The sequence below is a fragment of the Octopus bimaculoides genome, chromosome 10, assembly GCF_046866305.1.
Source record: "Octopus bimaculoides isolate indiv1 chromosome 10, ASM4686630v1, whole genome shotgun sequence".
NCBI classification, from domain to species: Eukaryota; Metazoa; Mollusca; class Cephalopoda; order Octopoda; family Octopodidae; genus Octopus; species Octopus bimaculoides.
Window position 1 is genome coordinate 18785418 of NC_142937.1, and position 14897 is coordinate 18800314.

Here is a 14897-nt window from a genome sequence, read left to right on the forward strand (position 1 = left end):
TCTACTCCCGTCTACAGCAGGAGAGTCCATTACCCCTCCCCCACACAAACGTATGTATGTATGTATGTATGTATGTATGTATGTATATATATATATATATATATATATATATATATATATATATATATATATATATATATATATAAATGTATGTATGATTAATTGAAGGGCAACTGAGTTGAATTACATGATCAACTTAAATAGCATTTAAATGCTTTCCGAAATAAACATAAATCTCAATTCAAAGGCTCTGAGGAAGTTATAAGACGATACTCAAGCAATCAGCGCTGAGTGCAACGCTTCCTATAGCAGAAACGTCTGTAAGTAAAAAAAAGTTGATTAGGTAACTTCTGTTGCCTTGTCATTCTGTTAATCCAAATTATTCTCTCTACTCGACTAGCACTTACTTCTGATGTATATAACTATATATATATATATATGCATGTATATGTGTGAGTGCGTGTTTGGGTGCGCGCGTGTGCATACATACATACATACATACATACATACATACATACATACATACATACATACATACATACATACATACATACACACATCATACACAGGCACCTACATATATATGTACTCCGCTCATATTTCCCAGCAGAATATTTATGATGGCAGAACGATACATGAAAAACCTGTTAATCCAAATGAATTCCCTGTACTTATACCGCATGGTTTGATCAAGCGTATTTTCTCAAGACTTTCCACTACGCAGAATTGTTTCTGCTCTGTCATTTTATAAAATAATTATTTTAAAAGCCCCTTGATATTACTACTTCGTATCTTTCAATCATTGTCCTCTTTCTATCTATTCACCAACAAGTATAGTGTCGATACTACATCGTTCTAAAGATTTATATCTATGTAGTGCTGTCTACCTCAGTTTCTTTCTACATCTCCCATCTCGCTTCCTCTTATTTCTTTTACAGTAAGACGTAACATCTTTACTTATGTGAAATGTACAATTAGAATTATTTTACTTCCCTCTGTGAGTCCAAGAAATTGCAGTATATATATCCTATCAGATTTCTTCCACTCTTGAATTAATTTGTCTCCTTCATATGATTTTCAATATTCATTTTAAAGTTAAAGTATATTTTTTATAGATTACACATGCTACCAAAAATATTCGTTTCTCTGTTGTCAAAAACTTAGGACCTGATCTAGGAGCTTTTTGACATATAGAATCCAAAAATGATATGCATTTATTATTATCATGTAAGGATCTTATGATGCGGGCTCTAGAGTATTTCCCTTTCTTTTTTTTATAATAAAACAATTTATGACAAGAAAGGCATGGCATGTAATATACTTAGAGATTCGTTTTTCTTTAAAAATAGAATGTTTTCTTAAAATTGCATTCAAGAACCAGTAAAAATCTTAAAATTTCTACATAAAAACCACATCATTTGCCATGAATTTGTGGTCGGCGCTTTTCTTCGGTGCTGACCTTCGGTGCAGAACAGAGGAAGATCACGGGCCAAGATTCAGTTACAGTCCGAATTCACATGCAAGTCATGTCTGCCTTGATGTCCTTATTCTATTGATTTTGATTTCCTGATAGAGACGTTCTTCCTGCTCGTCATTTGTGTCACTAAGATTCTCAGGGAAACTGTGCAATTTTATGTTTATGTTTGCTCCCTACTTTTGAAAGTTCTCTAGCATTTTGATTATTTCAGCATAGTTTGCTGCTTTCTTGTTACCCAGGAAGTTATTTACAGCTATTACAAACGAATTCCGTGCAACTGTTCCAATGCAATTCATTGAACGTACAACGTTCCCTTATTACGTCAATTTTCTCTTTGGAAACTCATCAAATACTCTAGTTTTTTTATCTTTTCACTGCTCATACTGGAAACATTGCTGCAGATATGGTGAAAGCATGGTCCAGAGCTTTTAACAAACTGCTTCATAATGCCAAGTTTGATATGGAGTGGAGGTAGGATGATTTTTTTACTTGTGAACTAAAGGCTCTTCAACCACATTAAAAGACCCTGCAATTAATATTCACTTTGGGCCCACTTTCATCACCCAATGTTTTCCCCTGATGCTGCTGTCTCAGAAACAAAAGTGCATGGATATATGGTGTATCTACTTTGTTACTCCAGAAGAAAATCTTAAAGTCCATGCACATCACCCACGGATGATTGTGGTACTTAATTTTCTCTAGCACTTCTTTCATGATTTCATATTTCTCTGCTAGTCTTGTAGAGTGACTAATTAGAACACACGCTAGTATATTTCCATTATGAAGTAGAACACATTTCAAACTTCTTTTGAAACTATCAAATAAAAAGGCGTCAATCAGTTGCATCGTATTCCACTAGTCCCATCCTCCGAAACAGTCCATCAACTTTTGTGCAATTCACTCTCATCGTTGTCTGTGAAGAACAGAAGAAATTCAGTATCTCTAGTGTGATAGAAGACTTTGTTTCCTTTATGAAGTCTTTTTCCTTTAAATCGAATTGCAGTAACTCCTACAGATTATTTTGATAAGTGTAATACCCTTACCTAATCATTTAGTTCAAATAGTTGTGGGTCTGATGAGCCAGTGTCAAAGTAATCGCGGTTTTCTCTGGCTTTCTCTGTCTCGGTTGATACTTCCTGATCATCAAGATCGTGAAGTTTGACACTAAATTTCACAGGTAATCAATGCATTTTTCTGAAAAATAAAGGAAGTTGCGAAAATTGGTTATCTAGATGTGGTGGTGAAAGATAGATTCCCTTTTCTGGATTCAGCATATGAAAAATCTTCAAATCAGGTAATAACGTCCTGACAACAAAATCCACGGTTGGTTGTGTTATATATTGTCGGGAATGTTTTGATTTAATTTGTTTGAAGTAAATTTTAACTTAAACACAATTTACTAAAAGAAATTTATTTCCCAGTTGTAAATTTCCGCCATGCATTCTACTAACCATCAATACATTTATATGAAAAAAAACTCCAACGTTATGATATATAATATTCTATTTAGTTCCGATTCATTAAGTTCTAAGTTCAAATCCCGCTTAGGTCGACTTTACCTTTATATCCTTTCGCGATCGATAAAATAAGTACCAGTCGAGCACTGGCAGCCATGTAATCTACTATTCTCTTCATACAAAAAGTGCTAGCCTTGTACTATAATTTGAAACCATTTCCCTTCCTATTTGCAACATCAGACACGCCTTACAATCTCTTTATTTGCGTCAAGTAAATAACTATCCCTTATTGTCATACGAAGTAAATGGTGCAAGTTTTCTTTTACGTACGCGACAAATTTTAAACAGAAAATTGAGGAGTAAAGAAAAAATATAATTTCGGTTGATGCAAAGAAACGAGATTGCATGCAGAGTTAAATAAAGTATGAGCATTCATTTAGTTTTCCGTTTTGTATAGCGAAACGAAACCATAGATAGAAGTAATAAGATTCAGGAAATAAGCTGAGAAATTCACAACTACTACCTTTAAGCAGGTAAGAAGTATCAGGCGGAAATTAATGACTTTTTTCTTGTTTCTATTATGCACATTGTCCCGTTTCACGCTTTATTTTATTTCTTTTCATCCTTCATTCTATAATTAACGTGACAATGAGTAAACAATTCTGTCATTTGGAGTTGTAACGACAGCCAATGCCATATATAGTTCCTTCATAAGTGAAGTTACAACTTGTAAAATATGAAATAGACAAATATATGGATGACTAAAAAAACAATTGGTGACTTGGCATTTACATTTTAAAATTATGACAAGTTACGGCTTGTGCTGTGGATGTTAAATGACAGCGTGTTATCTTAACAGGAGTTATGCAGAAAAAGGGTGAGGTTAGCATGCTTGAAGTTAGGAAGAATATTTTCTCTTTAATACTGTTGTAGTACAATAAGGTTGCCAGCAAGCAGAATCGTTACCGTACCGGACAAAAATGTTTAGCAGCATTTCTTCTGACGTTATGCCGTCGGGATCGACTTTGCCTTTCATCCTGGCGCATACGATGAAATAAGTACCAACTGAGCATTAGAATCGACGTAATTGACTTAACCCCTCCCATGAAATTGTCATTTTTGTCAGTTCTATACGCCTTGAGTTCAAATCCGACTGAAGTTAACTTTGCTTTTCATCCTATCGGGATCTATGACATAAGTACCAGTCAAGCACTGAGGTCGATGCAAATTGACCAGCCCCACAAAATTGCTGGGTTTGTCCCAAAATTAGAAAGAAATATTCTATTAGATATCATCACCTCACGAGGAGGAAAAGCGGCGCAAAATGGGGGTTGGGATTAGTGGATTATGATGCATGCGATTGTTGCCTTTTTATCGATAGCTTGAAAAAAAAATTGAAATGTTTTCTGCTTCATAATGGAACTAAAAGTATGAAAAAGCTGAATAAAGATAAAACAATTGTTGCAAACAGTTTAGATAAATTAAAACCATTTAGATAAATTCCAACCGATTTTCAGTCTGGGAACTATTCAAGGAAAATGAGCAATGAGAATGAATAATGCAATAAAAGAATTACAGAAAGAACATTTCCAGCATCAAAGAGAAGAACAATATGCTGCAATTATGCGTATATTTCCCGCACATCTTTTTGAAATGATTCCATCACAGAGTCTCTCTATTGCAAGTATCAGAAATCCCTTTGTGCATTATCTACAACCATCAAAGCTTTACAACTAAACCATCTCTACAAGATACCTTACTTATCATATAACCATGTAGTTCTAGAGAAGGTGGGCTTACCACCTCTGCAATCATTACTTTCTGCTGAAGGGTTGCTTTGACTTTGGGCCCCTAATTAAGAAATTTTCAGAAATGCTCATTCCATCAAGGACACTTCCTTGTATAAGAGAGTTTATGCCGTTCAAGTAAACTATGTTATGATATTCTATATCACTTCCTATACTCGGTTTAAGAGATGTTATAGCTTTTTATTAGTTTTATATATACAACAGCTGTCTTGTACATTCCAAACGGATAGCTATACGTTAGCTTTAATCAGTTTATACATCAGTTTAACATCTATGATGCCTATCAGATGAGAAATGAAACAATAGCATCAATTTGAAGACCCCCGCCCCCCAAGACAATCTAATTGATATGTTGTTTTGAAACCGAAAATTTCGATAGATAACTTATTATATTTGGGCATGTACAAACATTCATGAAGAGGCATCTTTTAAAAAGCGGCTTCTATAGCTTTTCAAGCCCAAGTATATATGTAGATCTATCTATCTATCTATCTATCTATCTATCTATCTATCTATCTATCTATCTATCTATCTATCTATCTATCTATCTACCTATTTATCTATGCCTTAAAATATGTGTGTGTGTGTGAGTGTGCATATTTGTCTATGTGCATGCATTTATATAATTACACACGCGTACAAACACACACACACACACACACACACACACACACACACACACACACACACACACACACACATAATTATATGTACGTATTTATATGTATCTCCTCGCCTTTATGGAAAAATATACCTCTATTTTCATAACCTACACCCTCGCCTTTATGAAGGAACGTGTCATATATCTCCATATATATTATTCGTGCTTCGACTTTCCAATAACTGTCAGCGTTGCCACATATATAACATCCGGGCTATCCCTATTCTAAGCATATCCTAATCCGTAAACACGATGCAATTAATAATTGAAAACATAACCTTTTAGCTGCGCACCAGGAAGATATTTGTCATAATCGATGGCTCATACTAGCTGAAAGCTATAAATCAACCACGTTGTTACCTTCAGCAATAGTAACAACAGCAACAACATCTACTACTACTACTACTACTACTACTACTACTACTACTACTACTACTACTACTACTGCTGCTGCTGCTGCTGCTGCTACTACTACTACTATAATGATAACGTTAGTCATAATAACAATAACAATAATAATAATAATAATAATAATAATAATAATAATAATAATAATAATAAAATGAGTAATCGTACTTCTTTATTGTTACCACGAACACCCAATAAACACAGAATATAATGTATAGAAAGATGATACAAATTATGTGTATATAAACGTAAGAGTGAAGGGTCAGTGATCTTACCCAATAAATATATTCACGAATTTTATTGCTTGGACACATTTAGATAAGCGAAAATATTTGAGTTACGAAGGTGCAACAAAACCAAATGGATATACCTTAGTTCCGAGCAGATTAGGTTAGTTGCTCACAGCTTTGGTCTCGAAACTCATCTGCTTCCAAAAAAGTAATTGAACGGTTACAAAGAACTTTCACCAGTGAAATAACTTCGAGCCTTAATTACTGGGAACGTTTATAAGCTCTGTGTCTTTAGAACGCAAAAAAAACGTGATAAACCATCATATACGTATGGAAAGTTCTGGTGGGGCATGTTCCAAACTTCGGCATTAGGGGAAATTTTAATTAACAAACTGGTAGATAGTGTAACGTCCAGATATACCTCCTTCGAAATAACGAGAAAAAATACTTCATTGTACCACTCTGATATTTAGAGGCCCTCAGTTGTTCAACAGCCTAACCTAATGAAATCAGAAATAAAAAGAGGACCTCAACTGAAACATTGAAAAACCGTTCAAGGATACACGAATGGAAGAGCGGCTGCTACAAACTCAATCATAGACCAACTTTCTTTGTTTTGTTTTTTTCATAAAGCGACAACAAAAGTGAAAGGAAATTAATTCGGTGCTGCTTCATGGTGGAAGTCCTATGAGTGAAACCAATAAAAGCATAAAAACACATGAAATTGTATAAAAACAGCTTAGCTGTGTGATTAGAAATCTCTTGCGATCACGTGGTTTTAGATTCCACAGTGCGATGATTTGGACCACTGTCTTCTGATATTACCCTGGGTTGACCGATGCATTGTGACTGAATTTGGTCAACAGCAACTGTGTGGAATCCCGTCATTTTTATATATTGATGTGTGTCTTTGTGTAACCTCTTGACAAGCAGTGTTAGTTGGTTTATATCCCCGTAACTTAGCTGTTCGATAAAAAGAGCAATAGAATATGTACTTGAGCAAAATCCTTCAATACGGGGCCCAGCATGGCTGTAGTTCAATGAGTGAAACAAATAAAATGTAAATGATAAACTAATTTGAGATCATCGTAGCCACCGGCTCCTTGATTTCAAGTATTTCTTTGTAGATTCATGAGAAAAGATCATGTGGTTTTGATTTGGGTGGATACTGACTTGCCAGGAAATGACCCACATGTTGTAGTCTAGAAGACATCTTCCACAGAACGTCTGAAATATGATATGCTGGAACGGATGACGGTTATCCTTAGCGCAGGCATAGCTTGGGCAATGGCTTCCTTGCCAGTCCGTCTGGCATTGCCCTCTTCAGCCGTTAAAATCATAGGTTTTCATAAGCTTCTTCTACCATTGTAGACTTTAGTAATTTTCCGAATTATGATCCAGGAGAATTGAGACAGGCTCTCCTCGCGAAGATTATAGCTGGGTCAGTTTTGTTACGAAGTTAAAGCTTCTTTCGTTGATCATGACTGATTACCTTGGAGTGTGAAGACTAGTGTTTGAGGAGAAGCTATATTGTTATTGCTCAGTGAAGGACATTACCTTTACACAATTCTTGAGTCTATATCTGTCTGTCTGTTTGTCTACTTGCCTCCTGCGTGTGTATCTATCTATCTATCTATCTATCTATCTATCTATCTATCTATCTATCTATCTATCTATCTATCTATCTATCTATCTATCTATCTACCTATCTATCTATCTATCTCTATCTCTCTACATCTTGTCTGTCTATCGCCTGTATGACTGCAGTCTCTCTCTCTCTCTCATATATGTGTGTGTCTGTGTGTGTGTGTGCATATATACTTACATATGATAGATACAATTGAAAAAGATAGACAAGAAACAGGTAAAGGGAATTCAGGCGAATTCGGTTTGATGAAAAAACACGGAGATTCAATCCACCCACATTTTCAAGTATTCCAAAGAAACACTCAATCTGGTCGATCTCGAAATATCGCATGAGTAATTCAGGTGATGGAATAATGCTCAAGAGTCCAACGTCCTCGTGGTGATTATTAAACGTCGTTTTGTCAGCCTTGACTTGTTCTTGCTATATTAACATACTTGGATTCCTTCTCTTCGCATATGCATTTTATCAGTTCTTAGGCTTGTAAATACTCCGACGCACCTATCCTTTAGTAGTATACAATTCTGATTACACTATACGCTATATATAACCACAATAAGAAGATTTTTTTTACATGTTTCTCAAAACAAAATAATCGTATGATCCATGCTGTTTATTTTCAATCGTATATTTGTTCCCAATAACTATCAGTATATTGAGTATAGAGTGTAGAGATCTCGAGTACAGAATATAATGTTTTAAGTATATGATATACCCCGGTTAGACGGTTTCTGATCGATGTTGAAAACATTTCTTTTACATTACACAGATAATGCTTTCGTGGGGAAAGGTATGCATGACACTATGTTTTACTCTGATATATTCGTGACATAGATAAATCGACAGTTTATGTTGAAAAGTAAACCAGTATTTTCTAACTTATTTCAGATGACTACTGTAGCGCAACGGGTAAACTGTCAACTACCTTGATTCTGTAAAATGGTGTTGGATATCGGCGGTAGCTTATTTATTGAAATTACTTTTACCTGTTCATTTAGATTAAGCTGACAACACATGAACATATCAAATTCTCTAGCCTTTGTTTCAAACCAGAGACATTTCGAGTCAACAACAAAAATCAATATTTATAGTTTCATATGAGAATATTATTATAGAGAAAGATGCAATCAGCTTCCAGAAGCTGAAAACGCAAACATAACTCAATTCACAATTAGAGCGATTTCATTTCACTTTTCACGTTTATTCTCTGGAGAACTGCATGAATCTATCAAATTCCTATTCACCTCTAGCCCTACATCATGTAATTAGGTACACCTGGGTGTTATAAATCACTGCAGCTTGATGACACTGCACTGTTATAAAAGCAGGTACGCTGCAGTGTGTAGTGATAGGGCTGTTATGTAAATAGGCAAACAAGTGTATCTTTGCGTCTTGGCAACAGAAAAGAAAGTGAGCGTTTATTTAGAAAATGGTAGTTATTCCCAATTACTTCATGTATAATGTAAATGTATGTTTGTTATAATATAAAATAAGTTACTAGCAATCTTGCTGTGCTTCGTTGGGTAACATTTACAGAATTAATTTAATTTCTTGCAAGATGTTGCATGAACGCCGTTAATGATAACTAATTAAGAAAATTTATTTATTAATCCTCTCAAATATATAATAGCTTTAACTTTCAGCGTTAGATATTTCGAAAACATGCAAACTTAATACATAAAATATATACTCAATCATCTGTCCCCCATTACCTGAAACCACTGACGTATTAAAATTCGAAACCAATATTACAACTCATATCTTAATACAGCTCATTGTGACACTTACATCAGGTTTTTCGCCTATTGATGATCAAGTTAAAATCAGTCAGCTTCAAAACTTCATTTGCTGTTGGTCTGCAGGCGATATTTATTATATTGGTCTGCAAGAAATATTTATTATATTGGTCTGCAAGAATTATTTACATTCAGTTCAATAGCTACTCCAAAAGCTACCTCAACAGCTACTCCAACATATCGACTGTGTATGTTCGTGAAGGTACAAATTATATCATTTGATAGAAATTTATAGAGCCAAAATATTACAAACTGATCGACGTACACTAAAGACAAAGTAACATAGTGGGCAGAGAAAAAAAACAGGACATTTCGCTTAGTAGCATGAGAAAATTTAGAATTTGTAATGTTTGAATCGATGTCGTGAAAACGGAATGCTATACAAAACCTACAAATTTCGAGAAATAACCGATTGAACACAATAACACACGATATCTGTTATTGTATTCTACTATTCAAAGTCTTGTACATGATTTAATATCATCGACTTATTATTTACAAACTCCAGTCACATAACTTTTCTGCTGTTGGTTTGGGCAGCTGCATTTTATGGAAAATCACGAAATTCTAGTTTTCTGACCGGAAAACACTGACCTATTTCCTTTTACATTCAATAGTCAAACCGCTGAGTCTAATCACATAAAATATTCATATCTTCTATTCAACATTACAATAAATCAATTTCAGAGACATTAATACATAAGAATACTTGATATATTTGGAAGAATTAAATAAGATTCCACGACATACAGGGAACTTACATTGGAGTTTAATGATATATATATATATATATGTATGTATGCATGTATTATAGGTAATATATTTCCATGTCTATACGTATTACATATAAAATAATTATGTTTGTATATTTATACGCATTTATATATATATGTGTGTGTGTGTGTGTACACACGCACACGCGTGCACACACTCACAAATACACACACACACACACACTCACACACACACACACACACGCGCACACAACTTTACGAGATAAGAGCAGTGAAGTGAGGGAATAGCTGTGTATCGAATTAGTTGATAATTGTATCGTTATCTGTTAATTACCTAGGCGACAGTACATCGTCTATCACATATAAATGAATATATATATGAGAAGTATTAGTATCCAGAAGAACCAAGGTGGCACCCCCTCATAATATCTTGACCACCAACCAACACTTTTTCCTTTTTTTCCACTTCCTTACACTTTTTAATTTTCTCTTCCTCGTTCATTGTTTCTTCTTTTCTCACCTTTTCCTTTGACCTCTCTCTTCCTTTGACCTCTCTCTTCCTTTGACCTCTCTCTTCCTTTGACCTCTCTCTTCCTTTGAGCTTTCTCTTCATTTTAACATGCACATCTCTTCTCCCCTCTATATCCACATATTTCTACCACTACATTCTCAAGTTTTCATTCACACCACAAGACCCCTTTGAACGAATAGCACATGGAATCTACGTCTCCAACACTTTCCATTTCTGATGACGAAATATGAACTCCTATTGGAATTTACAAACGACGGACAGGAAGCAATTTCTGCCACTTCTACACACCGCTTTCCTTTTATTTCTACATTTATTCTCCTATTTCCCTTTATACTTCTTATTTCCTTCCTTTTCCAAATGACTCCTCATATTGAACTCTAACATTCATCTATTTTGAACCATCTCACGTCGTCTCTGATGAAGAGATATCCCTAATATCCCAGAAACAGATATAAGACTAGCTTTCTCTTTATAGACGTCCTGAAAATTCCACGCAGACTTGGCTTTGGTGTCTCATATTATTTAACATATATATGCATGCATACATACATACATACATACATACATACATACATACATACATACATGCATATATATGTCTGTATATATATATATATATATATATATATATATATATATATATATATATATATATAAATATATATCTATATCTATGCGTGTGTGTGTGTGTGTGTGCGTGTGTATTTGTGTGTATATATATATATATATATATATACCCACAAAAATATTTTACATAATATATTCTCGTGACTATATATGCTATTTATGTATGAATATTTCTCTCTCTCTCTCTCTCTCTCTCTCTCTCTCTATATATATATATATATATATATATATATATATATTAACATATGTAGGAATATATATGTATACACACACAACACCCAACCAATCATCGCCCTTGTCTATAATTATGTCTATGTATACATATATGTGCACAATAACATACATCTTCACGTAGGAGTTAGTGCCTTGTTTGCTTTTGGATTGAAGAGGCCAGTGCTACAGCATACCTGGACATTTTACAGCATCTTCTCACGCTCTAGTCGAATACTTGAGCAGCGGAGAACCGTTTTTCATTTAATTCCACTTGAAATATCCCCCCAAAATCATAATATTACCCAGATAGACGTTGTAGTTTCCGTCGCGAAAGGAGATAATGAAGTTTTTTTTTTTATCTGATCCAGGATATCTACACTTGGTAACCCGTTCTAAAATCCACTCTGGACTGGTATCAAAAGCTTTTTTCATGTCTATAAAGAACAATCACAGTTCCTTATGTTCAAGTGATTTCTCCTGAACATGCCTTATCGATTGTTTTACATACAACACAAAAAGACAATTCTGAATCCAAGATATAGTGTATGGATAGAATCTGTTTCAAATGACGAGGGCAAAGAATTTTTAGCATCTGAAATCTGTGTGATTCCACAATAAAGAACTCATATTGATTATTCTGCTTTTATTTTGATATGGAAACGTCATTATTTCGTTAAGAAGGAGGCGGTACTACAATTGCAGATCAATCAGAGAAATTTAGTATCGTTTATTAATAATGTGCAACCATTAAATTGGTTAATCTCCAAGAGAATTCCCTTTTGATCAGATGCTTTACAATTAGATATCTATGTAATGGTATTATTAACCTCATTAATACATAGTTGCATATCAGCATCTCAGATAAAGCTGCGTGTATGAGTGGGTTTGTTTCTTTGTCATCAACAAACAGTCAACGAGTTAACATCAAAATGTTCAGTTCATTTTCTAAACATACTGTTTCAATAAGTAACTCTGAAAACTCTGTGCAGGGCTCTCAGAGTTCATAAAGATCTTTCGATTGTAATAGCCCCCCACCACCGACTCTTGCCTAACTGTTGTTTCGTCTCGCCACTAGTATCTTGTCATTTTGATTGGCCTGAGTAGTGTTCACGGATAAATAATAACAAACATTTTTTGTAGAGGAAGGTTCCTTGGCAGCAATTCTTACGTTGAGAGCTGTATGCGTGATGTTCAGTATGCCGGTAATAACTGAACAGTTTTTATTAACCAATGCTAAATGTTATTTTTTTGACATAAATTTTGAATGTCGGCAGAGTATTCATTCAGAGCATCCTGTAAGTTTATTTTTCTAACAAACTTCAAAATCGCCCTCCTCAGCATTCTGATATTATTTTAAATAACATCGTAGCGCTTCTCCTCAAACTGCACACTGTTAATTAACAAGAGTTCATTGCTGCTGTCATATACTTTTTGTGAAATTTTGTTCAGAGGATGCAAGGGAAACTGAAATTAGTGCGTATCCTGCAGTGATGCATCCAATATATAGTATTTTCACATGACATGATATTAACTGCATTTTTATCATGGTCGAAAACTCTAAGGAAATCTGTTGTGTGTCCACGATGTGACCTGCGTTTAGCGTCCTGATATTTTACAATTAACCTTCTTACTGAGATATAGTGTTAGAGATAGCTAGATTGAACGCATTACAAAGTTACAGAAGTAACTACACATTTGATTTCGTCGTTCAAAAAACTGCTTTCTTGGACGAAGCAAGATATCCTGAGCCAACGCGACAGTGGAATTCTCTCAAAAGTAAAATCTAATCATTGCATGGTATCCCGCAAAGCACTATCAAGATCAAATAAAAGCGTTTCCTTTTCTTCATCAGAGTCGTTCATTGTAAGACCATATGCAGTGATCAACCTTGGGAAAATTAACTTCTGTATTTAAATCTTGATGTAATTACATAAATATTTGTAGTCTAAGATCTATTAGCAACTGGTTGTCTAACTTGAATAATGCTATTCTCAGTGTTCCCAATCCAGTAGAATGTCAAACCACAGTCAAACCCATATGAACAGCTATTTACCAAACGCCTGGTTTCTCTATATTCAGCTATGTTTATATTATGGGATGGCATAATTCTGGACATTACCACACACTTTTGTTCTAGACAATTTTCATTTACATTATCCTGAAAACTTTCCGCACAAAACGGCGATCTCTCACCCGCCGAACTACAAACATCCAACACTACACTTTTCTTGTTCTAGTTGCCTAAGCTTGTTTAATAACATGAAGCATATAAGTATATGATTAGCTGGCCGAAACTTTGAAGTCTCTGTCTATATTAGTCTTGTTAAAGGATAATAAATTTGTATTCTACCAAATGTAATGAATAATCCTTTAGTTTAACGTCAAAGTGGTTTTATTATAACATAAAAGCAAACATTATTGTGTATGTGTGTGTGCGTGTTTGTATAGAGATGTGTATATATAAGTCAATGATATAACAGTAACTGAAGGAAAATCTTATTAACAACTGCTGAATCTCCTCTCAAATATTTGTTGCTCCTCAAATAACCTTACTCCGTTGCTTCATACATTAACGAACCAGATCGCATGTAATTCTCAATCAACACTAAGTTTTTCAGTTTTTAAATGTTTATTTTTTCGTTTAGAAACAGTCTGGGAATTGCTGTGTACCCACATTTATTATGTTTTATCTTTTATTTCTCTACAATGAAGCGTTGTAACATTTTTTCTTTAGAAAAAAAAAAAAGAGATAACAGAAAATATGAAGTAAACAATTACACAGAATTGATAATCTTAAATAGTTGAAAAGACTTTTGTTTTAACAACGTGTGTTAAAATAATAATTGTTTATTTAGTCATCAGCGTTTTTATATCAGATTTTCTAAACATACACATACACTCACATACGCACACACACGCAAACGCAAACACACGTGTACATGTATATGCAGGGTGGCCCAAAAGTAGGTTTACATTTATCTCTTTCGCATTCATATTCTAAGCTGTTAATACAGCTTAGATTTTAATTATAAAATAAAATATGAAAGCATTAATCAATGCTAAATTAGTTAATTTTGTCAAGCCCCCTTTTGAGTTTGTAAGATAGAAATTTAATGTAACAAAATATTTTAAAAGAAATTTAAAGTGCCTACGTGATAACAGTAAACCTAGTTTTGGGCCACCCTGTAAATATCCTGTGTGCACAGTTACATGTGCGACTGCAACTAATGAGTTACAACCCCACCTAGAGTATCAGCATCTACTCAACTTTCTATTAATGGTCTGATTACTCCTGCATGTAGCAATCTT